The sequence below is a fragment of the Oncorhynchus keta genome, chromosome 22 (genome assembly GCF_023373465.1).
Source record: "Oncorhynchus keta strain PuntledgeMale-10-30-2019 chromosome 22, Oket_V2, whole genome shotgun sequence".
Classification (NCBI taxonomy): domain Eukaryota; kingdom Metazoa; phylum Chordata; class Actinopteri; order Salmoniformes; family Salmonidae; genus Oncorhynchus; species Oncorhynchus keta.
In genome coordinates this window covers 17,368,294-17,393,058 of record NC_068442.1, presented here as the reverse complement: position 1 = coordinate 17,393,058, position 24,765 = coordinate 17,368,294, and positions in this window count along the sequence as shown.

Here is a 24,765-nt window from a genome sequence, read left to right as displayed (position 1 = left end):
ACTGTAACACAACAAAATGTGGAAAGAATCATGGACTGTATTCATATAATAAATCAAATAATCTACAACAAACAGATATTAACACAGATAAGTGCTCTGACATGCTTGAATAAAAATGACCAAGTAGTGGTTTTATTAGTCTAGCGGCTCAATCTAGCTCGCCGCTGTCTTTCAACCCATCAATCCATCAACGAATTTACTTAATCACGATGTTATGTGAGGCTTGGAGAGCAGTGTATTGCAATGCATTACCTCTTGGGCCCAGATGAATCAAAACAGATTAAATTTTTCCATTGACTTTAGATCAGTCCATGACTTCTCAGGAATTGATCCAAACATTCAAAGAATAAACATTCCATGAAAAAGAAATACAGCTCAGAAGGTGGTGTGATCTATAGTGATTGTGGCCCTAGGATGCATCATTTAATATATTGCCTTCAGAGAGCCGGCTGTGGTTCTGTCTAAACACTTCCTTTATTATGGCTCCATTAATGACATCTCTCAGACCAACTCCCACAGCTCAGAAAGAGAGAGAGAGAGCGAGGGATAGGGTGAGCGGTGAAGGGGTGGTGTTCCTAATGTTTGGTATACTCAATGTAGAGCTCACCTCTGTATTGTCATTGGGCTGCTAATGAACATTTGGGAGGGTAGAGTACATACAAGGCCCAAAATACATTATTATGGTCACATCAGTTCCATGGCAACCTCTCCTGTGGTAAATCTGATTAATTACACATTGAGTATGTTCACAAGCATATTCATAATTTGTTATTAAACTGATTATGGCAGCAGGAAGATTATGCAATAGTCAAGTAAACACCCTACTCTGCTTATCTTAGTCGACTTCAGGTCAAAATCGAAGTAAGCATACACTAATTAAAACATCTGTTTTTCTGAGCAATGTTTTGAATTATTAGGACACGTAAACACCTTAATCAGCGTTCCAGCGGTGTATTTGATCAGCTCATGTGCTACCACCAGCCTAGAGCCTCCCTCTTTAGCGTGAGTGAAGTGATTTTGGAACAGCTAAATGTATACGTCTTAGAAGTAGTTTTCACAAACAAACTTTACATGTCCGAACTGAGAATCAAATATCAATCCCAAAAAGGACATGGTCAGGGACACTGGCAGGAATCAGGGACAGTAGCCGCTGAGAATAAGAATGGAATAATGAAAGAGAGAATAGTCAATACTTCAGCTGGAAACCTGCTTGTCACATTTGAGACATGAAGCTAATTTACTCTAAAGGGCATTATTGCAATGGGAAACGAAAGTGTTATAAATGCGAGTCTGGCTTTCTTCTCGTCGTGCTTGGGCAAAGAGAGATTTATTTCCTCCCATTGAACCTGTCAGATGAATCTGATCATCATAGACAAGGCGGATTTATACCAGAACGACCTATTCTGTAGAGCAATCCTTTTTCAGGGACATCTGATGCCTGTAATATACAGTACCAGTAAAAAGTTTGGACACGTACTCATTCAAGGGTTTTTTCTTTATTTGAACTATTTTCTACATTGTTGAATTATAGTGAAGACATCACAACTATGGAATCATGCAGCAATCACAAGTGTTAAACAAATCAAAATATATTTTATATTTGAGATTCTTCAAAGTAGCCACCCTTTGCCTTGCTGACAGCTTTGCAGACCCTTGGCATTCTCTCAACCAGCTTCACCTGGCATGCTTTTTCAACAGTCTTGAAGAGTTCCCACATATGCTGAGCACTTGTTGGCTGCTTTTCCTTCCCTCTGCGGTCCAACTCATCCAAACAATCTCAATTGTGTTGAGGTCAGGTGATTGTGGAGGCCAGGTCGACTGATACAGCACTCCATCACTCTCCTTCTTGGTAAACAGCCCTTACACAGCCAGGAGATGTGTTTTGGATAATTGTCCTGTTGAAAAACAAGGACAATTACTCAAAGCCAGGGTCGGGAAACTCCAGTCCTCAGAGCCCTGATTGGTGTCACACTTTTTCTCCATCCCTAACAAACACAGCTGATTAATCAAATTGCGTTCTAAACTGAAGATCAGGATTAGGTGATTATTGGAGTCAGGTATGTTAGCTGGGACTGGGGAAAATTGTGACACCAGTTAGGAATTGCCCACCCCTGCACTAAGCGCAAACCAAATGGGATGGCATATCGCTGCAGAATGCTGTGGTAGCCATGCTGGTGAAGTGTGCCTTGAATTCTAAATATGTCACTGACAGTGTCACCAGCAATGCACCCTCGCACCCTCGCACCATCACAACTCCTCCTCCATGCCTCATGGTGGAAACCACACATGCGGAGATCATCTGTTCACCTACTCTGTGTCTCACAAAGACACGGCGGTTGGAACCAAAAATCTCAAATTTGGACCCATTAGACCAAAGGACAGATTTCCACCTGTCTAATGTCCATTGCTCATGTTTTTTGGTCCAAGCAAGTCTCATCTTCTTATTTGGTTTCCTTTAGTAGTGGTTTCTTTGCAGCAATTTGACCATGAAGGCCGGATTCACTCAGTCTCCTCTGAACAGTTGATGTTGAGAAGTGTTTGTTACTTGAACTCTGTGAAGCATTTACTTGGGCTGCAATTTCTGAGGCTGGTAACTCTAATGAACTTATCCTCTGTAGCAGAGGTAGGTCTGGGTCTTCCTTTCCTGTGGCGGTCCTCATGAGAGCCAGCTTCATCATAGAGCTTTATGCTTTTGGTGACTGCACTTGAAGCAAACTTTCAAAGCTCTTGAAATATTCCGGATTAACTGACCTTCATGTCGTAAAGTAATGATGGAATGTTGTTTCTCTTTGCTTATTTGAGCTGTTCTTGCCATAATATGGACCAGGTGACTACCTCAGGAATCTGGTTGAGAGAATGCCAAGAGTGTGCAAAGCTTTTCATCAAGGCAAAGGGTGGCTACTTTACTTTTGGCTACTTTTCAAATATTAAGTATGTTTTGATTTGTTTAACACATTTTTGGTTACTACATGATTCTATATGTGTTATTTCATAGTTGTGATATCTTCACTATTATTCTACAATGTGGAAAATAGGAAAATAAAGAAAAGCCCTTGAATGAGTAGGTGTGTACAAACGATTGATTGGTACTGTAATAAACATTGCTTTGTGTTTGTTTTGTGAAATCAACTTTGCCTATCCATCTTTTTAATGTCCTGCTGTACTGTATGAGCATACGAAATCAGAATGTGCTGTGTCAGAGGAATTGCCCTAACCCTATCACCAAGCCTCTGTCAGCTCTGACAGACCTGCAGAGTGAAAGAGGGATGGAGAGAAAGAGAGTGCGATGGATAAAGAATGAATAAAGAAAGAAAGAAAGAAACAAACAAACAAACAAAGAAAAAGAAAGAAGAAAGAAAGAAACAAAGAGGGTGTCAAACAGCTCTTAAGTGGGAGGGCTCTCATAATGGATGGCCCATTATAGAGGGCTGCAGGTAAGCAAAGTGCTGTAAACTAAAATGAACACTAAAATGTAAAGTGTTGTTCCCATGTTTCATGAGCTGAAATAAAAGATCCCAGAAATGTTCCATACACACAAAAAGCTTTTTTTGGACAGTATGTCCAATCGGCCTCACAACCACAGACCACATGTCTGGAGTTGTGTGGGCGGGCAGTCTGCTGATGTTAACATTGTGAACAGGGTGCCCCGTGGTGGGGTTATGGTATGGGCAGGCAAAAGCTGTGGACAACAAACTCATTTGCATTTTATCAATGGCAATTTGAATGCACAGAGATACTATGTAAACAAAATCCTGAGGCCCATTGTCGTGCCATGCATCAGTGGCCATATCCTCATGTTTCAGCACGAGAATGAAAGACCCCATGTCACAAGGATCTGTACACAATTCATGGAAGCTAAAAATGTCCCAGGTCTTCCATGGCCTTCATACTCACCAGATATTTCACTAATTAAGCATGTTTGGGATGCTCTGGATCGACGTGTACGACAGCATGTTCCAGTTCCCACCAATATTCAACAACTTTGCACAGCCATTGAAGAGGAGTGGGACAACATTCCACAGGCCACAATCAACAGCCTGATCAACTCTATGCGAACAAGATGTGTTGCCCTGCATGAGGCAAATAGAGGTCACACCAGATACTGACTGGTTTTCTGATCCAGGCCCCAAACCCTAATACATGAATCATGTAATTCACCCATTGTCAATCCCTGTCCACCATTTGTTTCCAGATCAAATTCACTGTTAAATAATTTAAGAATAAATATATTCAGTGCATTAGGAAAGTATTCAGACCCTTGACATTTCCACATTTTGTTAAGTTACAGCCTTATTCTAAGATGTATTTAAAGAGTTTTCCCCCCATTATTCTACACATGCCCAGTAATGAAAAAACAAAAACAATTTTGTAGAAATGTTTGCAAATTTATATTAAAAAAATATATATCCCATTTACATATGAGTACTCAGACCCATTACTCAGTACTTTGTTGAAGCACCTTTGGCAGTGATTACAGCCTCGAGAATTCTTGGCTATGATGCCACAAGCTTGGCACACCTGTATTTGGAGAGTTTCTCCCATTCGTCTCTGTAGATCCTCTCAAGCTCTATCAGGTTGAATGGGTACTGTCACTGCTCAGCTATTTTCAGGTCTCTCCAGAGATGTTCCATCGTGTTCAAGTCCGGGCTCTGGCTGGGCCACTCAACGACATTCAGAGACTTGTCCCGAAGCAACTCCTGCGTTGTCTTGTCGGTGTGCTTCGGGTCATTGCCTGTTGGAAGGTGAACCTTCACCCCAGTCTGAGGTCCTGAGTCCTCTGGAGTAGGATTTCATCAATGATCTCTCTGTACTTTGCTGCGTTCATCTTTCCCTTGATCCTGACTAGTCTTCCAGTCACTACATCTGAAAAACATCCCCACAGCATGATGCTGTCAACATCATGCTTCACCGTATGATTGGCGCCAGGTTTCCTCCAGGCGGGATGCTTGGCATTCAGGCCAAAGAGTTCAATCTTGGTTTCATCAGACCAGAGTATCTTGTTTTTCATGGTCTGAGAGTCCTTTAGGTGCCTTTTGGCAAACTCCAAGCATGCTGTCATGTGCCTTTCACTGAGGAGTGGTTTCTGTCTTGCCACTCTACCATAATGGCCTGATTGGTGGAGTGCTGCAGAGATGGCAGTCCCATCTACACATAGAACTCTGTAACTCTGTCAGAGTGACCATCGGGTTCTTGGTCACCTCCCTGTCCAAGGGCCTTCTCCCCTGATTGCTAATTTTGGCTAGGCGGCCAGCTCTCGGAAAAGTATTGGTGGTTCCAAACCTCTTCCTTTTAATATGATGGAGGCCAATGTTCTTGGGGACCTTCAATGCTGCAGAATTGTTTTGGTACCCTTTCCCAGATCTGTTCCTCCTTTGACCTAATGACTTGGTTTTTGCTCTGACATGCACTGTCAACTCTGGAACCTTACATAGACAGGTGTGTGCCTTTCAAAATCATGTTCAATCAATTGAATGTACTAAAATTGGCTTACAACTTTAACTTGTTTTGTTCAGTCTAAGAAATGGTGTGTCGGATGGTATTGGAAACTTGAACAATTGTGACATGTATGGTAACAAGCATTTGTTGTGACACCTCTGTAATTGCAGACTGCAATTACCACCGGTTACATGTTGTTAGTACAGTGTAACTATGAATTATTGCCATTTCAATACTTGTTACAGTGTATCTAGCTCTACATATGTAATTACATTGTATTACGGACCCCTTAAACTGAAGTGTTACTCTAGCGACTGTTCACATCTTGTACTTGAATTGAAGTAGAAACTAGATAGGGGTATGCAAGTACGTATTAATAGAGGCTTTATGTCAAGATGTCTTCATAAGAAAAGCGGAGACGACACATTTTTGTTAAAAACATTTATTTCACCTTTATTTAACCAGGTAGGCAAGTTGAGAACAAGTTCTCATTTACAATTGCGACCTGGCCAAGATAAAGCAAAGCAGTTCGACACATACAATGACACAGAGTTACACATGGAGTAAAACAAACATACAGTCAATAATACAGTAGAAACAAGTCTATATACGATGTGAGCAAATGAGGTGAGATAAGGGAGGTAAAGGCAAAAAAAGGCCATGGTGGCAAAGTAAATACAATATAGCAAGTAAAACACTGGAATGGTAGATTTGCAGTGGAAGAATGTGCAAAGTAGAAATAAAAATAATGGGTTGCAAAGGAGCAAAATTAATTAATTAAATACAGTAGGGAAAGAGGTAGTTGTTTGGGCTAAATTATAGGTGGGCTATGTACAGGTGCAGTAATCTGTGAGCTGCTCTGACAGTTGGTGCTTAAAGCTAGTGAGGGAGATAAGTGTTTCCAGTTTCAGAGATTTTTGTAGTTCGTTCCAGTCATTGGCAGCAGAGAACTGGAAGGAGAGGCAGCCAAAGAAAGAATTGGTTTTGGGGGTGACTAGAGAGATATACCTGCTGGAGCGTGTGCGACAGGTGGGAGATGCTATGGTGACCAGCGAGCTGAGATAAGGGGGGACTTTACCTAGCAGGGTCTTGTAGATGACATGGAGCCAGTGGGTTTGGCGATGAGTATGAAGCGAGGGCCAGCCAACGAGTGCGTACAGGTCGCAATGGTGGGTAGTATATGTGGCTTTGGTGACAAAACGGATTGCACTCTGATAGACTGCATTCAATTTGTTGAGTAGGGTATTGGAGGCTATTTTGAAAATGATATCGCCGAAGTCGAGGATTGGTAGGATGCTCAGTTTTACAAGGGTATGTTTGGCAGCATGAGTGAAGGATGCTTTGTTGCGAAATAGGAAGCCAATTCTAGATTTAACTTTGGATTGGAGATGTTTGATATGGGTCTGGAAAGAGAGTTTACAGTCTAACCAGACACCTAAGTATTTGTAGTTGTCCACGTATTCTAAGTCAGAGCCGTCCAGAGTAGTGATGTTGGACAGGCGGGCAGGTGCAGGTAGCGATCGGTTGAAGAGCATGCATTTAGTTTTACTTGTATTTAAGAGCAATTGGAGGCCACGGAAGGAGAGTTGTCTGGCATTGAAGCTTGCCTGGAGGGTTGTTAACACAGTGTCCAAAGAAGGGCCAGAAGTATACAGAGTGGTGTCGTCTGCGTAGAGGTGGATCAGAGACTCACCAGCAGCAAGAGCGACCTCATTGATGTATACAGAGAAGAGAGTCGGCCCAAGAATTGAACCATGTCAACATGATGATAAAGCATGACCATATTCAGTCGGTTGAGAAACAGTGTACACAGAGATAAGAAATAAGGGAGAAGTTCCACTGAAGTTCTCAGTGACAAATGACTAAATCATCTATCCTGTTATGCAGTGAGGCTATCCTACTCCTCTAAGAGACACAGAAGTCACCAAGAACTTCACAGAGAAAGATACAAAGAGAGAGATAGAGAGGGGGCGGGGTAGAATAAGAGCTGCTTAAGAAAGAGAAGAACTGCCATGGTCTCATGTTATATCATATCCCATATCCCATGCTGTAATCATATCCGTCTCTGGGTAGGCTTTAAGCTTTAATGCAGTACATGAGCAGCACTGTCAACAGGCTCCACTAGAATGGAAGGGAAATGTAACCTACTTCAACAGTCACACTGGCCGAGACATGGGCGCTGGGCAAGCCAGTTGGAGCGTGGAAACCCGATGAACTGGCAGGAACGTGAGAGCCGGTCGAGCCAGTTGAGGCATGGAAGCCAGACGATCCGGCTGCATAGAGGAAGCCGCCGAGCCAACCGAGGCAATGAAACCTCTTGAGCAAGCCAGGGCGTGAAAGCCCGATGGGCTGGCTTAGGCGACCCCGGTTCGATCGGTGGTGGAATCCACCCCAACGTCACCAACAAAACAAATAAACTCCTGGACTGGCTGGGCAAACAAGAAGTGACGATCAGGCTGAGGCCCGACGTGGGGATAGGCGTCATCCAAACCAACCGGGGCAAGGAAACCTCTAGAGCCAGCTAGGGCGTGTAAGGCCGACGAGCTGGCTAGGCACTCCCCGGTTAAAACGGTGGCGACCCAGAGCTGATGCCACCATACCAACCGGAATGCCAGTACTCCCCGATTCTTCGTGTGAAGGCATCTGCATTCTGTCACATGAGTTGATACTGGTATGGGGAGTCCAACATTTAATAAGGAACATACATGGAACGAGACAGGAACAGCGTCAGAATACAAGAAATCAAAGACAAAAAATAATCAATGCAGAAGCGGGAAACAGAGCTGGGGAACTGACAAATATGGGGGGAGGTAATAACAGGTAATTAGTGTGTCCAGGTGAGTCAAATATTGCTGATGCGCGTGACGAGGGAAGGCAGGAATGTGTAATGGATGTTAGGAGTGTGTGATGCAGGGCAGCCTGGCGCCCTCAAGCACCTGGACGGGAGGAAGACGGGAGCAGACGTGACATGGAATGCTTTCCAACAGTCATAAATGAGTTCCCTCTTATGTTGAGCACTTATTAGCTGCTTTTCCTTTACTTTGTGGTCCTACTCATCCCTAACCATCTCAATTGGGTTCAGATTTGGTGATTGTGGAGGCCAAGTCATCTGATGCAGCACTCCATCAATCTTCTTCTTGGTTAAATAGCCCATACAGAGCCTGGAGGTGGGCTGGGTCATTGTCCTGTTAAAAAACAAATGATAGCACCACTAAGCAAACGAGATGGGATGGCGTATCGCTGCAGAATGCTGTGGTAGCCATGCTGGTTAAGTGTGCTTTGAATTGTAAATACATCACCGACAGTGTCACCAGCAAAGCACCCCCACACCAATACACCTCCTCCTCCATGCTTTACGGTGGGAACCACACTTGGGGAGATCATCCGTTCACCTACTCTGCGTCTCACAAAGACACGTCCGTTGGAACCAAAAATCTCAAATTTGGACTTATCAAACCAAAGGACATATTTCCACCAGTCTAATGTCCAGTGCTCGTGTTTCTTGGCCCAATTAAGTATTTTCTTCTGGGGTCCTTTAGTAGGAGTATTTTTTTGCTACAACCATGATGGCCTGATTCACGCAGTCTCCTCTGAACAGTTGATGTTGAGATGTGTCTGTTACTTGAACTCAGTGAAGCATTTATTTGGGATGCAATTTCTGAGGCTGGTAACTCTAATGAATTTATCCTCTGCAGCAGAGGTAACTCTGGGTCTTCCTTTCCTGTGGCAGTCCTCATGAGAGCCAGCTTCATGATTGCGCTTGATGGCTTTTGTGACTCCACTTGAAGAAACTTTCAGTTCTTGAAATTTTCAGGATGTACGGTGACTGTGCTGGCCACTCCATTATAGACAGATTATCAGCTGACTGTTTCTTTCCTAAATAGTTCTTGCATAGTTAGGAGCTGTGCTTTGGGTCATTGTGCTATTGTAGGAGGAAATTAGCTCCAATTAAGCGCTGTCCACAGGGTATGGCATGGCATTGCGAAATGGAGTGATAGCTTTCCTTCTTCAAGATCCCTTTTACCCTGTACAAATCTCCCACTTTACCACCACCAAAGCACCTTCAGACCATCACATTGACTCCACCATGCTTGACAGATGGCGTCAAGCACTCCTCCCGCATCTTTTCATTTTTTCTGAATCTCACGAATGTTATTCTTCGTGATCGGAACACCTCAAACTTAGATTTGTCAGTCAATAAGACTTTTTTCAAATCTTCCTATGTCCAGTGTCTGTGTTCTTTAGCCCATCTTAGTCTTTTATTTTTATTGGCCAGTCTGAGATATGGCTTTTTCTTTGCAACTCTGCCTAGAAGGCCAGCATCCCGGAGTTGCTTCCTCACTGTTGACATTGAGACTGGTGTTTTACGGGTACAATTTAATGAAGCTGCCAGTTGGGGACTTGTGAGGCGTCTGTTTCTCAAACTAGACACACTAACGTACTTGTTCTCTTGCTCAGTTGTGCACTGGGACCTCCCACTCCTCTTTTGATTCTGGTTAGAGCCAGTTTGCACTGTTCTGTGAAGGGAGTAGTACAGTGTTCTACGAGATCTTCAGTTTCTTGCTAGTTTCTCGCATGGAATAGCCTTCATGTGCTTTTCTTTCAAAACAATGACAATTCTATGTGACCCCAAACTTTTGAACGGTAGTGTACAGAACATAAATTATTTCACTGAATGTTTCGCCCGAATAAACCAGATTTCCTGCATTTCATACATGATATTCACGTTAAATATTTCATGTGGAACATATGCAGATGTGCACAGCCTGATGGTCACATTAAATGCTGGCTGAGGCTGGGGCAAGGCCACAAGGCTAGAGCTACAGTATAAGGGGACAATTTGTGAAACTATTAGTATTCAACCCCTGTATGGTCGCATCATACAAACTGGATGGATGCAAGGGTTATCAGCTTAAAAGACTGCAGCAAGTGTATTGTGTTTTTTGTAAGTGTGTTTGTGTGTATGTGTATACTCTTGTCTGTGTGCATAGGTGTGTGTATTGCAGGCCTTGCTCTGACTCACCCTCCACTATCAGCCTAGGAGATTGTCAGTGCGCCCCAGTGCAGCTCTTTCACGCAACTCTGGTCACATTTGTTCCTCCAGCTCTATAACTGGGAAAAGAGGCAGAAATAGAACAACTGACTGTGGTTAAAATCACCATCAGCAATCAACTTCCCACCAGTGAAAAGCCCATTCTTTACACTGTGATTCATTTGAATGTTTATGTTGATGTTTTTAATAAAAGTGATAATGAATATTTGCTGAGTATCTACAGTGCCTACAAAAAGTATTCACACCACATGACATTTCCATATTTTGTTGTTACAGCCTGAATTTAAAATGTTGTACATTGAGATTTTGGGTCACTGATCTACACACAATACTCCGTAATGTCAAAGTGGAATTGTGTTTTTAGAAATGTTTAGAAATGAATAAAAAATGAATAGCTGAAGTGCCTTGAGTTAGTAAGTACTCAACCCTTTTGTTATGGCAAGCCGAAATAATTTCAAGAGTAAAAATATACACATAATAAGTGTATATAAGTTGCGATCTGTGTGCAATAATTGTGTTTAACATGATTTTTAAATGACTACCTCATCTCTGGACCTCACACATGCAATTATCTGTAGCCTTAAGTCGAGCAGTGAATTTCAATCACAGATTCAACCATAAAGAACAAGGTTTTCCTACAGTTCACAAAGAAGGTTACCTATTGGTAGATGGGTCAAAAAAAAGTAAACAATGAACATCTCTTTGACCATGGTGCAGTTATTATTTTTACACTTTGGATAGTGTATCTATACATCCAGTCACGAAAAAGATACAGGTGCCCTTCCTAAAACAGTTGCCAGAGAATATGGACATCGCTCAGGGATTTCACCATGAGGCCAATGGTGATTTTAAAACAGTTTCATAGTTTAATGGCTGTGATAGGAGATAACTAAGGATGGACCAACAACATTGTAGTTACTAATCTAATTGACAAAGTGGAAAAAAAAGACGCCTGTACAGAATAAAAAATATTCCAAAACATGCATCCTGTTTGCAATAAGCCTCTAAAGTAATACTGCATAAAATGTGGCAAAGAAATGAACTTTTAATGTTTGGGGTAAATCCAACAAAACATATCACTGAGTACAACGCTTTACATTTTCATGAATGGTGGTGGATCCATCATCGGCAAGGACTAGGGAGTCTCTAGGGGAAAAATAAATGGATTTGAGCTAAGCACAAGCAAATTACTAGAGGAAAACCTGGTTCAGTTCACCTTTCAGCAGGACAATAACTCAAAACATAATGTCAAATATAGACTGGAATTGAATGGTCCTGAGTGTCCGAGTTACAGTTTTGAGTTAAATCAGCTTGAAAATATAGGGCAAGACTGTAAAATGGCTGTCTAGCAATGATCAACAACCAACTTGACAGAGCTTGACACATTATTTTAAAGAATAACTGGCAAACCTTGTACAATCCAGGTGTGCAAAACTCTTAGAGACTTACCCAGAAACACTCACCGCTGTAATCGCTGTGAAAGTTCATTCTAACATGTATTGGCTCAGGGGGTTGAATACTGATCTAATCGCAATGTAATAGTGTTTTATTTTCCATTAGTACAAAACTAATAATCAACTTTGACATTACACAATATTTTGTGTCGATCGTTGACAGAAATGTTGAATTCATTCAGTTTTAATCCCACTTTGAAACACGTCAAAATGTGGAAAAAGTTAAGGGATGTGAATACATTCTGAAAACATTATATATAGTGTTTTGTGACTTGCTCATTAGATTTACTTGCTGAAAACAAGAACAACTCCAGAAATTATTCATATTTCATAGTTGCTTTGCTGCGCCACCTGTAGCACCAAAACCTTAAAAGCTACCCAACACCAAAACATCTTTTATAAATGCAGATTGGCACTGGTACTGTTGAATGAATACATTTTTATGATACTACTTATACTTTCACACTACAGCCATATTTCCATTAATCACAATGCATTTCAATGGCTGTAGACTTGAATTATAAACATTTCCATCTTAACTACTGTTGTTTTCAATTTACTAAAGTTAGAAATGCCATTCAAACTTTAAAACAGGTAAACCGGTTGTCACGCCCTGATCTATTTCACCGGTCCTTGTCTCCACCCCCCCGCCTGGTGTAGCTTATTATCCCCAGTGTATTGATCCCTGTGTTTCCTGTCTCTCTGTGCCAGTTCGTCTTGTTTTGCCAAGTCAACCAGCGTTTTTCTTAGATCCTATTTTTCCCAGTCTCTGTTTTTTCCTAGCCCTACTGGTTTTGACCTTTGTCTGTCCTGATGCCTAACCCACCTGCTTGACCACACTGCCTGTTCTGACCTCGAGCCTGCCTATCCCCTTTTACTGTTTGGACTCTGACCTGATCACTGAACCCCTGCCTGTCCTGGGATTTGCCACTGTTCTTGAACCTGTAAAGCTATAAACATCAAATTATTATTGACATGTACAGACTAACTCGACTTAGTTGATTCATACTTCATGAATTATAATGCTTGGTGTATCCTCATTCATTTCAATGGTGGAATGCAACATTCTAAACTGAAATAACTGCCACAACACTTTCAGTGTTCAAACTAAATCATTATGAGAAAATAGGTCACTGCAACCCATAGCCTATAAAAACCCTATCACTACTATTAATGCTACTACCAGTATTACTGTCATCACCACCACTACTACTAATGTATTTCACAACCATACATACTTCAAGACTAGCAAGCACACACACTTACTTCAGGAATTTACATTTACTTCATGTCCTTTTCTAGATGTCATTGTTTATTTCCTACACATTCCAATATAAGGTATGGGGGTATAAGGCATGGGTATGAGGGTTATTTCAGAATAGACAAGAGGCATTAGCCAAATTTTGTCAGATACCATTGAAATGTGTGGCCTTTTCATGGCTTTCTTTTGCAAATGACTATGAATTAACTGACTTGTTTCCTAAATCTTGTCAATAATAACATCTTATTATAACCCAGTAAGGTCGATGTCTGTGTCCCTGTGGAAATCTAAGTAGCCTAATAAAAAACAGTTTAAGCTAAGAGATATCAGTTTTTTTTCTTTAGATGCATCTCCATCTCCGGCATCTGCCTATGTCACACTTCCGCATCTGCAGTGACAGGTGACAGAGCTAGAGAGGTGTTTGTCAGACCATGAGACATCCTGAAAATCATTATGACCGCTCTATGGAAAGACTCTAATGAACACGTCACCCACAAGCATCTTGGGATTCATCTGAAGACGAAACAGCCAATCTGTTAACTTCTCTCCGTAGCAGAAGGTCCTCTAGGACCTCACAAGACTTGTCTGAAGGTCCCCCGGTACCAGTTGAAAATATGAACGGAAGTGTATATCAAGTCTGTTTAGTGACAAAAATATTTAGCATTTTTGTCCCTGATCTTTCATATATAATATATATATAATAATATATGCCATTTAGCAGACGCTTTTATCCAAAGCGACTTACAGTCATGTGTGCATACATTCTACGTATGGGTGGTCCCGGGAATCGAACCCACTACCCTGGCGTTACAAGCGCCATGCTCTACCAACTGAGCTACAGAAGGACTATATCTTTCAGATATAGGACAGACACATCAGAACAGATTTTTTGGGGGGGGACTATCTGTTGTTCCATGTAGGGAATCTGTTATGCAATGCATTTGTATTGGCTAATAGCAGTATGGCTATATTTGTCACAATCTGACCATAGTTCTGTTATTTAATTATTTATTTTAGTATGGTCAGGGCGTGAGTTGGGGTGGGCAGTCTATGTTTGTTTTTCTATGTTGGTTTTTGTGTTCGGCCAAGTATGGTTCTCAATCAGACGCAGGTGTCATTAGTTGTCTCTGATTGAGAATCATATTTAGGTAGCCTGGGTTTCACTTTTGGTTTGTGGGTTTTTGTTTCCGTGTGAGTCTTTGAGCCACACGGTACTGTTTCGGTTTTCGTTTTGTTCACATCGTTTATTGTTTTGTATTTCAGTGTTCAGTTCGTTTTGAATAAATCATCATGAACACTTACCACGCTGTGCTTTGGTCCAATCCTTCTTCCACCTCTGAATGCCGTTACAGGAACACCCACCACAAAAGGACCAAGCAGCGTGGTAACGGGCAGCAGCAGCAGCGATGGCAGGACTCCTGGACATGGGAGGACATTTTGGACGGCAGGGGTTGCTACACATGGGAGGAGATCCTGGCTGGGAGGGATCAACTCCCATGGGAACAGGTGGAGGCAGCTAGGAGAGCAGAGGCAGCCAGAGAGAGGAGCCAGCAATACGAGGGAACACGGCTGGCAAGGAAGCCCAAGAGGCAGCACCAAAAATGTATTGGGGGGTGGCAGTGTGGCTAAGGCAGGTAGGAGACCTGCACCAACTCCCCGTGCTTACCGGAGAGCGAGAGGGACCGGGCAGGCACTGGTGTCCCCGGTGCGTGTGCATAGCCCGGTGCGGTACATTCCAGGTCCTCGTATCGGCCTGGCTAGAGTGGGCATCGAGCCAGGTGCCATGAAGCCGGCTCTATGCATCTGGTCTCCAGTGCGTCCCCTCGGTCCGGAGTACATGGCACCAGCCTTACACATGGTGTCCACGGTTCGCCAGCACAGCCCAGTGCGGGCAATTCCACCTCACTGCACTGGCCTGGCTACGGATAGCATTCAACCAGGTAAGGTTGGGCAGGCTCGGTCCTCAAGAGCTCAGTGCGCCTGCACGGTCCGGTCTATCCGATGCCACCTGAACGCACCAGCCCTCCGGTGGCACCCCCCCGCACCAGGCTGTCTCTCAGTTTTCTCCTTAAAGGTGCTCCCGCCTGTCCAGCTCTGCCAGAGCCTTCCTCCTGCCCAGCGCTGTCAGAGTCTCCCGTCTGTCCTGAGCCACCAGAGTCTCCCGTCTGTCCTGAGCCGCCAGAGCTGCCAGTCTGTCCTGAGCCGCCAGAGTCTCCCGTCTGTCCTGAGCCGCCAGAGCCGCCAGTCAGCCAGGAGCCGCCAGAGCCACCAATCAACCAGGATCCGCCAGTCAGCCAGGAGCCTCCAGAGCCATCAGCCAGCCAGGAACTACCAGAGCCGTCAGCCAGCCAGGAGCATCAAGAGCCATCAGCCAGCCAGGAGCTGCCAGAGCCGTCAGCCAGCCAGGAGCTGCCAGAGCCGTCAGCCAGCCAGGAGCCGCCAGAGCCGTCAGTCAGCCAGGAGCTGCCAGAGCTGTCCTTCACTCCGGAGTCTCCCGCCTGTCCGGCGCAGCCAGAATCTCCCGTCCATTCTGGACCCGTCGCGAGGGTCCCCAGTCCGAGGTCGGCGGTGAGGGTCGCCGAGGCCACGGGGGAGGTTGAGGAGGCGGACAAAAACTGTGGTGAAGTGGGGTCAACGTCCAGCGCCAGATCCGCCACCGCGGACAGACGCCCACCCAGACCCTCCCCTATAGGTTCAGGTTTTGCGGCCGGAGTCCATACCTTTGGGGGGGGGGTACTGTCACGTTCTGACCGTAATTCTGTTATTTTATTCTTTGTTTTAGTATGGTCAGGGCGTGAGTTGGGGTGGGCAGTCTATGTTTGTTTTTCTATTATGGTTTTTGTGTTCGTCCTAGTATTGTTCTCAATCAGAGGCAGGTGTCGTTAGCCAGGAGCTGACTGATGGTATGACCTTGGTATGACCTTAAAACAATTCTATATAGCTAAATTGAACCCCCTCTCCCCCAACTTAGACAGGGCTTAGACTGTTATCCAACAGCTATCATTTTCCGTACACAATTCAACTGTGGGAACATGGTGGCTCTCAACAGCAGACAACAGAGAGAGAGTTAGCCTCTACTATACGAGAGATTGTTAATGAGTAGATTACCTCAGCATTTGACTTACAATTGAATCACTGCATCATTTGCAGTGCTCACTGTTAAAGTCTTGAGAAGACATCCAATGTGACAGAGGTGCAACTCTATGATCTGGAAACAGCGCAGGCTAAATTGCAAGGGATAATCAAAATCCTACAAGACAAAACGGAATCATTAGAAAATAATTCCTGTGAAATCAATATGCGGGTCACAGGACTTGATGTGGAAGCAGGCAAACCAACTTCCTTCATAAGCAATATTATCTATGAACTGTTCGTGCAGGAGATCCTGGGTCCCATGCCACTGATTAACAATGCGCACAGCACCGGTCAACTCCGCAATGGCTCTCACTGTATGATTGTACGGATCCACAGCTTTCATGTCAAGCAGCAAATTGTTTGTCTTGCAGCTGAATCCAGGGGTCTGACCTATGCAGGGAATAGGATGAGTATTTCCCCAGACCTGAGTGACGAATTGCTAAAATACAGGGAAACCTACAACGAGGTTAGATTTAACCTCTTGCTCCTACCTGGCACGCAGGCGTCCCATCTAGAGCTCTGGAAATGCAAATGCAAAAGCGCTACGCTAAATACTAATAGTATTAGTTAAAACTCAAACGTTCATTAAAATACCCATGCAGGGTATTGAATTAAAGCTACACTCGTTGTGAATCTAGGCAACCAGTCAGATTTTTAAAATGCTTTTCGGCGAAAGCATGAGAAGCTATTATCTGATAGCATGTAACACCACAAAAGACCCGCAGGGGACGTAAACAAAATAATTAGCATATTCGGCGCTACACAAACCGCACAATAAAATATAAAACATTCATTACCTTTGACCATCTTCTTTGTTGGCACTCCTAGATGTCCCATAATCACTATTGGGTCTATTTTCCGATTAAATCGGTCCATATATAGCCTAGATATCGATCTATGAAGACTGTGTGATAAACGGAAAAAAATTGCGTTTCATAACGTAATGTCATTTTTTTTTATTAAAAAAGTTGACGATAAACTTTCACAAAACACTTCGAAATACTTTTGTAATGCAACTTTAGGTATTAGTACACGTTAATAAGCGATAAAATTAATCAGGAGGCGATGTAAATTCTATAGGTGTCCGTCTCGAAAAAATGTCTGGAGAGAGCTCGACCAAAACATCCGGTCGGAGACCGGAGGGAATCGGTTCCCTTGATTCGGTTTGACCAAGAATCAAAGCCGAATCAAATGACAAGACTCTAGACATCGTGTGGAAGTTGTAGGCACTGCAACCTCGGCCTCATTTAATTCGGTTCACTTTGAACAATTCCTGGAAGTAGCGCAAGGATATTTATTTCCATTTTCAGTGATCAGATTTTCCTGCACTTTTCGATGAAACGCACGTTCTGTTATAGTCACAGCCGTGATTTAACCAGTTTTATAAACGTCTGAGTGTTTTCTATCCACACATACTAATCATATGCATATACTATATTCCTGGCCTGAGTAGCAGGGCGCTGAAATGTTGCGCGATTTTTAACAGAATGTTTGAAAAAGTAGAGGGTCGACTTAACAGGTTAAGCTACGCTAGCTAAATCTGAGAAACAGCTTTATACATACTGCAAAACTCATCTTGACTTTCCAGCACACAACACAAACTTTTTCCACTGCAAAGGAAGCTCAAGTGTTCTTCGAGAAGCACATCAAAGTCAACACAAAAGGGGACAAGCCGACAAAGTGAACCCTATGACTGGCTCATTATTCAGGTATTCTATCCATGCACAATCATGCAGTCCAGCCTATGGCTATGAAGCTATCCTCAGCATAAGACAACAAGGACACCCCTCATGTTTGGGTACAAGAACAATCATACTATTATTGCTGAGCAATGAACTTGTTATAATTGTATTGCCTATGGTCCATTACATTTACACTGTGATGACACCATGCTAATTAATGAACAAAGGACAATATATGGATCCTACATCTATCTTAGTTGACTGTTTAGGCATTAGGCTTGCATGTCTGTCATATCTTCTTTTTTTGTTTTCATGTTTGTTTGTTTTGTTTTTCATTACCAACCCTTGTCAAATGAATTGTAAATGTCTGAATTGGTTACTTATTTTGTTTTACTTTATTATTATAAAAATGTTTAATACCTTAAGACCAAATATATGGTGTTTCAGAGATCTCATATGTAAGGCTGCCACTCGCCTTTATGCTGCAACTCTGTAACTGGAGAAATGGGGGCAGGGAAGGGTGGAGGGGGAACAGTTTATAGAGAGTCTTCAGGGTGGGGAGTGACCAATTGGTGGGTTTCCCTGTGGGTCCTGCTTTTTATTTTACATCTATGGGATTATAAACACTAAAGATAACAATTACATTTTAGAACAACAATGGCAACACTAGCTTTTCTCTCATGGAATTTGAAAGGACTTTATATACCTTTCAAATGTTCCAGCTGTCTTGATATTCTAGCAAGAAATCATATTGATATAGCAGTGTTTCTCAAGCTTGGTCCTGTGTACCCAATGGGGTGCACATTTTGTTTTTTTGCCCTAGCACTATACAGCTGATTCCAATAATCAAAGCTTAATGACGAGTTGATTATTTGAATCAGCTGTGTAGTTCTAGGAAAGAAAAAAAAAGTGCATGCCTTGGGGTCCCAAGGAAAGAGTTTGGGAAGCACTGTGATACAGCAATGCTCCAAGAAACACACCTGTTCCAAATGGATGTACATAGAATAGAGAATAATGTGTACAAACTGTCTGCTTTTTCATCAGCCCCAAATAAAGCTAAGGGTGTAATGATAATGATAGATAAGAATCTCAAATTCACCATCCTTGTTAAAAGCGAAGATCAAGAATGCAGGATCAAACATAATGGAAAGAAAACCACCTTTATTAATGTGTATGCACCAAATTCATATGATCCTACGTTTTTTGACTCTCCGAATAGCATATAGTTATCCACAGGCAACCAAGGTTCTTCAACATATACTCTCTGATTACAACCTCATTGATGCCAGATGAGCTTAGAGCCACAAAATGGCGCTTTAATGTTTCCTTACAGCAAAATCCTATTTTCTGTGAACAATTTGAAACCGAATTGAATTCATTCATAATGATTAACAACAATTCCGTTGATGATCCCCAGATTTTATTGGATGCCATTAAAGGTTTTATTAAATACAATGCAATTGAATTTGCATCTGGGCTGAATAAATCACAATTATAGAAGATATCAGAATTTGAAAAGATGTAAATGACAGTGTTATCAACAAACACATTTTTCAGACAGGGTAGCGTCTATTCTCTTAAACTTCTTCAGGATTGGTGGGTCCCTTGCGGGACGGTTGAGCTAACGTAGGCTAATGTGAGTAGCATGAGGTTGCAAGTAACAAGAACGTTTCCTAGGACATAGACATATCGGATATTGGCAGAAAGCTTAAATTATTGTCAGTCTAACTGCATTGTTCAATTTACAGCAGCTATTACAGTGAAATGCTATTGTTTGAGGAGAGTGCACAGTTTTGAACATGAAAAGTAAACTAATTAGGCACATTTGGGCAGCCTTGATACAAAATTAGCATGTCATCCCATCCAAAATAGGCATAGACATGATTCTTTTTCCCCATGGCTGAGAGAAATAAGGCCAGAATAACAGCAAAGTAGCTGCATTTATATTTGTTTAAGCTGTTTTCTAGTGACATTTATTTAGTACCTACATAACAATTATTTATTGATGCGTCATTTTGCCTGGTATAGAAAATGTGTTCACTAGTCAGGACACTGTTGTTCAGAAAAGATAGCCAACAACAAAGCTAAAACAATCAGTTCAAACTGAAGCTGGAAAGACTGCAAACTAGCTGCACTTCATTTCGTTCTTACCTTTTTTCAATTGACATTTATTTGTATATATCCATAAAAATGATGCCAGCTGATTCATGATTTCGATCTGGCTGAGAAACACTGCCTGCCTGCCTTTCTGTCTCGTCCCGAGTCCCAACACGTTCATTACTATAGATCAGCTGAAGATCACATTTGAATCTTGAAACAATGTTGTAAATGTCGGAGAGACAGACAGCAAAGTTTATACAAATCTTCGCTGTTGAAAACTAACGTTAGTCTAAAAGAAATGTGAGATAATGTCAAGATGTTTTTTATAGTGGAGATAACGTTTATAAGTTGCTAGGCTGGGCTGATGAGTGGATTTTGCAGTCAGATGGAACCGAGTAAATAGATATTTTAACATCATAGATTTAGCCAGTGAAATTGGTTACGAGGAAATTGGCTCACTGTATCCCCTAAATCAGGTAGGCACAAATCTACATATGTGGGAGATCCCTGCAGTTAAATGCTTCTGGGACAAAGTTACACAATTCATTTTAAAGTGCATGAATTTAAATATTCAGTGTGTTGCAACTACTATGTTACTTAACAATAATAGCTCCTTGAATCTCTCAATCAATCAGAGATGATTACTACTGGCAGGAGGCACTACGCTAAATAAATATATGTTGGTTCTTAGATGGCAATCCACTCCACTCTCTCCCATGCAGGGGGTTGGATTGAGACATGTTGGGCTGGGGGCGAATTGGAAGGAGATTTTGTTTTTCTTTTCTATATACTCCAATTTAATTATCACTCAATCCTTTGTGATAAATATGATAATTTCTCTGTATGTATTTTTTTTAAAGTTGCAGCCTACGGGCACATGTTGTGTAAAGTAAATGTGTAAATAATGTTTTTCTTATAATAAATGGCAAAGCAAGTTTTGTTTCTGAGAAAAAAGAAGAGAGAATGACTGGGTACTGTATTACACTGCAAAACAGTCCCTACATCTAGGGCCTAGTGGTGGCAGCTGAGTGATAAGAGAATCATCATCATTATTTTGAAAATCAGGCCAAAGGCACTTGGTTTGTCCCCTGATCCTCTTGTGTAAATCTGAGTCATACATCCCCTCTCAAAGTTAATATTCTAGCTTTGTTGAGCCCATAAAGCTCTAGTGAAAATGCTGGATGTGGTTAGGCCAACTCTATAAACAAGTACAATGGCTAACCTGTGTGGCTGGGAGGCCCTGTGTTTGTTGAGGTAATTAGCATGGTGGAATATGACAGCTCGGAAAGGGCATAGAACAGGATTTAAGCAGCAAAGCTGGCAGGACTATGAACTCTAATGGGCATGCCTGACTCGTTTTTTCCTGGGGGTTTCATAAGGGATCATATTCCAGAGTGTGCCTACTGTTTCACTTCCTGTGTTCTATTTATCTTAACGCTCCAATGCAGCCGTTTTTATCTCAATATCAAATAATTGCTGGGAAAATCGTTGCTGCGTAACAATTAAGTACTTTACTGTGATTGTTTTGTTGACAAAGGAGATGATCGTCGAAATAGCAGAGGGAGCACCCCCCTATCCACATCGATGGGACAGCAGTAGAGAAGGTGGAAGGATTTAAGCTCCTCCACGTACACATAATGGACAAACTGAAATGGTCCACCCACACAGACAGTGTGGTGAAGCAGGCACAACAGACATTTAGCCTGTCACCTAAAACCTTCACAAACTTTTACAGATGCACAATTGAGAGCATCCTATCGGGCTGTATCACTAGCTGGTACGGCAACTGCACCGCCCACAACTGCAAGGCTCTCCGAGGGTGGTGCGGTCTGAACAACGGATCACCGTGGGGCAAAACGTGGGGAAAACTACCTGCCCTCCAGGACACCTACAGCACACCTTCACAAGAAGGCCAAAATGATCATCGAGGACAACAACCACCCAAGCCACTGCCTGTTCACCTCACTACCACCAAGAATGCGAGGTCAGTACAGGTGCATCAAATCTGGGACCGAGAGACTGAAAAAGAGCTTAAATCTCAAGGCCATCAGATCATTAAACAGCCATCACTAACACAGAGAGGCTGCTGCCTACATACAGACTTGAAATCATTGGCCACTTTAATTAATGGATCACTAGTCACTTTAATAATGTTTACATATCTTGCATTACTCATCTCATATGTATATACTGTATTTTATACCATCTATTTCAACTTTGCTATGCCGCTCGGTCATCCCTCATCCATATATGTATATGTATATAGTCTTATTCCATCCCTTGACTTAAATTTGTGTGTATTATGTGGTTGTGCAATTGTTAGATTACTTGTTAAATATTACTGCACTGTCGGAACTGGAAGCACAAGCATTTCGCTACACTCATAATGACATCTGCTAGCCATGTGTATGTGACCATTACAATTTGATTTGATTGTATTGTTTTCAATACAGTAATACAAAAATGCTTCTTTGCAAAGGACAATTTCTCAAGCAATAATTTCGCTAGGACTGTCTAGTTGGGGAGGGGAAAACTGAAAATTAGCTGAGGTTTGGAACTCTGCTTCTTTTGGTCTATTTGTCACGATCGTCGTATGGAATGGAGCAAGGTGCAGCGTTGTGAGCGTACATTCTTCTTTAATTGCAAATGTCGCCTACAAAACAATAATACAACAAAAACGAATGTGAAGCTCCATAAGGCTATACATGCACAAACGAAGACAACTACCCACAACTACCAAAAGGAAAAAAGGCTGCCTAAGTATGATTCCCAATCAGAGACAATGATAGACGACTTTCCCTGATTGAGAACCATACCCGGCCAAAACATAGAAACAAACAACATAGAATGCCCACCGCAAATCACACCCTGACCTAACCAAATAGAGAAATAAACCGGCTCTCTAAGGCCAGGGCATGACAGTAACCCTCCCCCACCCCCCCACCCCCACTCCCCCCAAAAGGTGCGGACTCCCGGCCGCAAACCTGAACCTATAGGTGAGGGTCCGGGTGGGCCTCGCCGCATGCCCCGGACTGGGGACCCTTGTTGCAGGCCCCGGACTAGGGACCCTCACTGCATTCCCCGGACTGGGGACCCTCACTGCATTCCCCAGACTGGGGACCGTCGCTGGAAGCCCCGGACTGGGGACCATCGCTGAAGGCTCCGGATTGACCCGTGGAGCGTGCACAGGATGAACTGGGCTGTGGGGAGCACTGGAGATCTAGTACTTATCCTTGGCACCACTCTTCCAGGCTGAATGCCCACTTTAGCCTGGCACCTCCAGAGCGCAGGAATAGGTCGAACCGGGCTGTGGGAGAGCACTGGAGATCTGGTGCTTAACACTTGCACCGCTCCTCGTGGCCGAATGCCCACTTTAGCCCGGCACGTGCGGAGCGCAGGCACAGGACGTACTGAACTGTCACAGCACACCGGAGACAGAGTGCGCAGAGCCGGTTCAGCATACCCTGGGCCAAAACGGCGTACCGGAGACCAAGAGCGCTGAGCTGGCACAATCTGCCCTGGCTGGCTGCCCACTCTAGCGTGGCACTTGCGGAGAGCTGGCTCCGAGGGCACCGAGCTGTGCACGTGCACTGGAGACACTGTGTGCTTGGAGTGGCTTCTCGGGCTTCCGTCAATGACTTGCCTCCTCATATCGTCACCGCTCCTCCTTCGCTGCCTTTATCTCCTCCTTTGGATGGCGATATTCTCCAGCCTGCCTCCAGGGTCCCTTACCATCCAGAATCTCCTCCCATGTCCATGAGTCCCTTTCTCCATGCTGCTTGGTCCTTTGGTGGTGGGTAGTTCTGTCAGGATCGTCGTATGGAATGGACCAAGGTGCAGCGTTTTGAGCGTACATTCTTCTTTGTTTGCAAATGTCACCAAGAAAACAATAATACAACAAAAATGAATGTGAAGCTCCATAAGGCTATACATGCACAAACGAAGACAACTACCCACAACTACCAAAAGAAAAAGAGGCAGCCTAAGTATGATTCCCAATCAGAGACAATGATAGACAGCTGTCCCTGATTGGGAACCATACCCGGCCAAAACATAGAAACAAACAGCATAGAATACCCACCCCAAATCACACCCTGACCTAACGAAATAGAGAAATAAAACGTCTCTCTACGGTCAGGGCGTGACACTATTAAAGGTGCAATATGCAGAAATCTCTCTGCAAAACAAGCAATGTATAATGTAGAGAATCAATATCCCATCTAAACAGCTGTGAAATAACTTTTCAATAACCACAAATATCATATTTTCAGAGCAGAGCTTGGGTATCACTAAATTGTCAAGTACATTTTGAAGCTGAACCATAACAGTGTCAGCAGTGGTGATTTTAGCATGTAAATCTTAGTGGGGCAAACTCAACAATTTTTTGTTGTTGTTGATGCATGCCAGCAAATCCACTACACAACACTAAAGAACACATTAATTGCACTATAGCGGTGAGAAACAAATCAAATCAAATCCAATTTATTTATATAGCCCTTCGTACATCAGCTGATATCTCAAAGTGCTGTACAGAAACCCAGCCAAAAACCCCAAACAGCAAGCAATGCAGGTGTAGAAGCATGGTGGCTAGAAAAACTCCCTAGAAAGGCCAAAACCTAGGAAGAAACCTCGAGAGGAACCAGG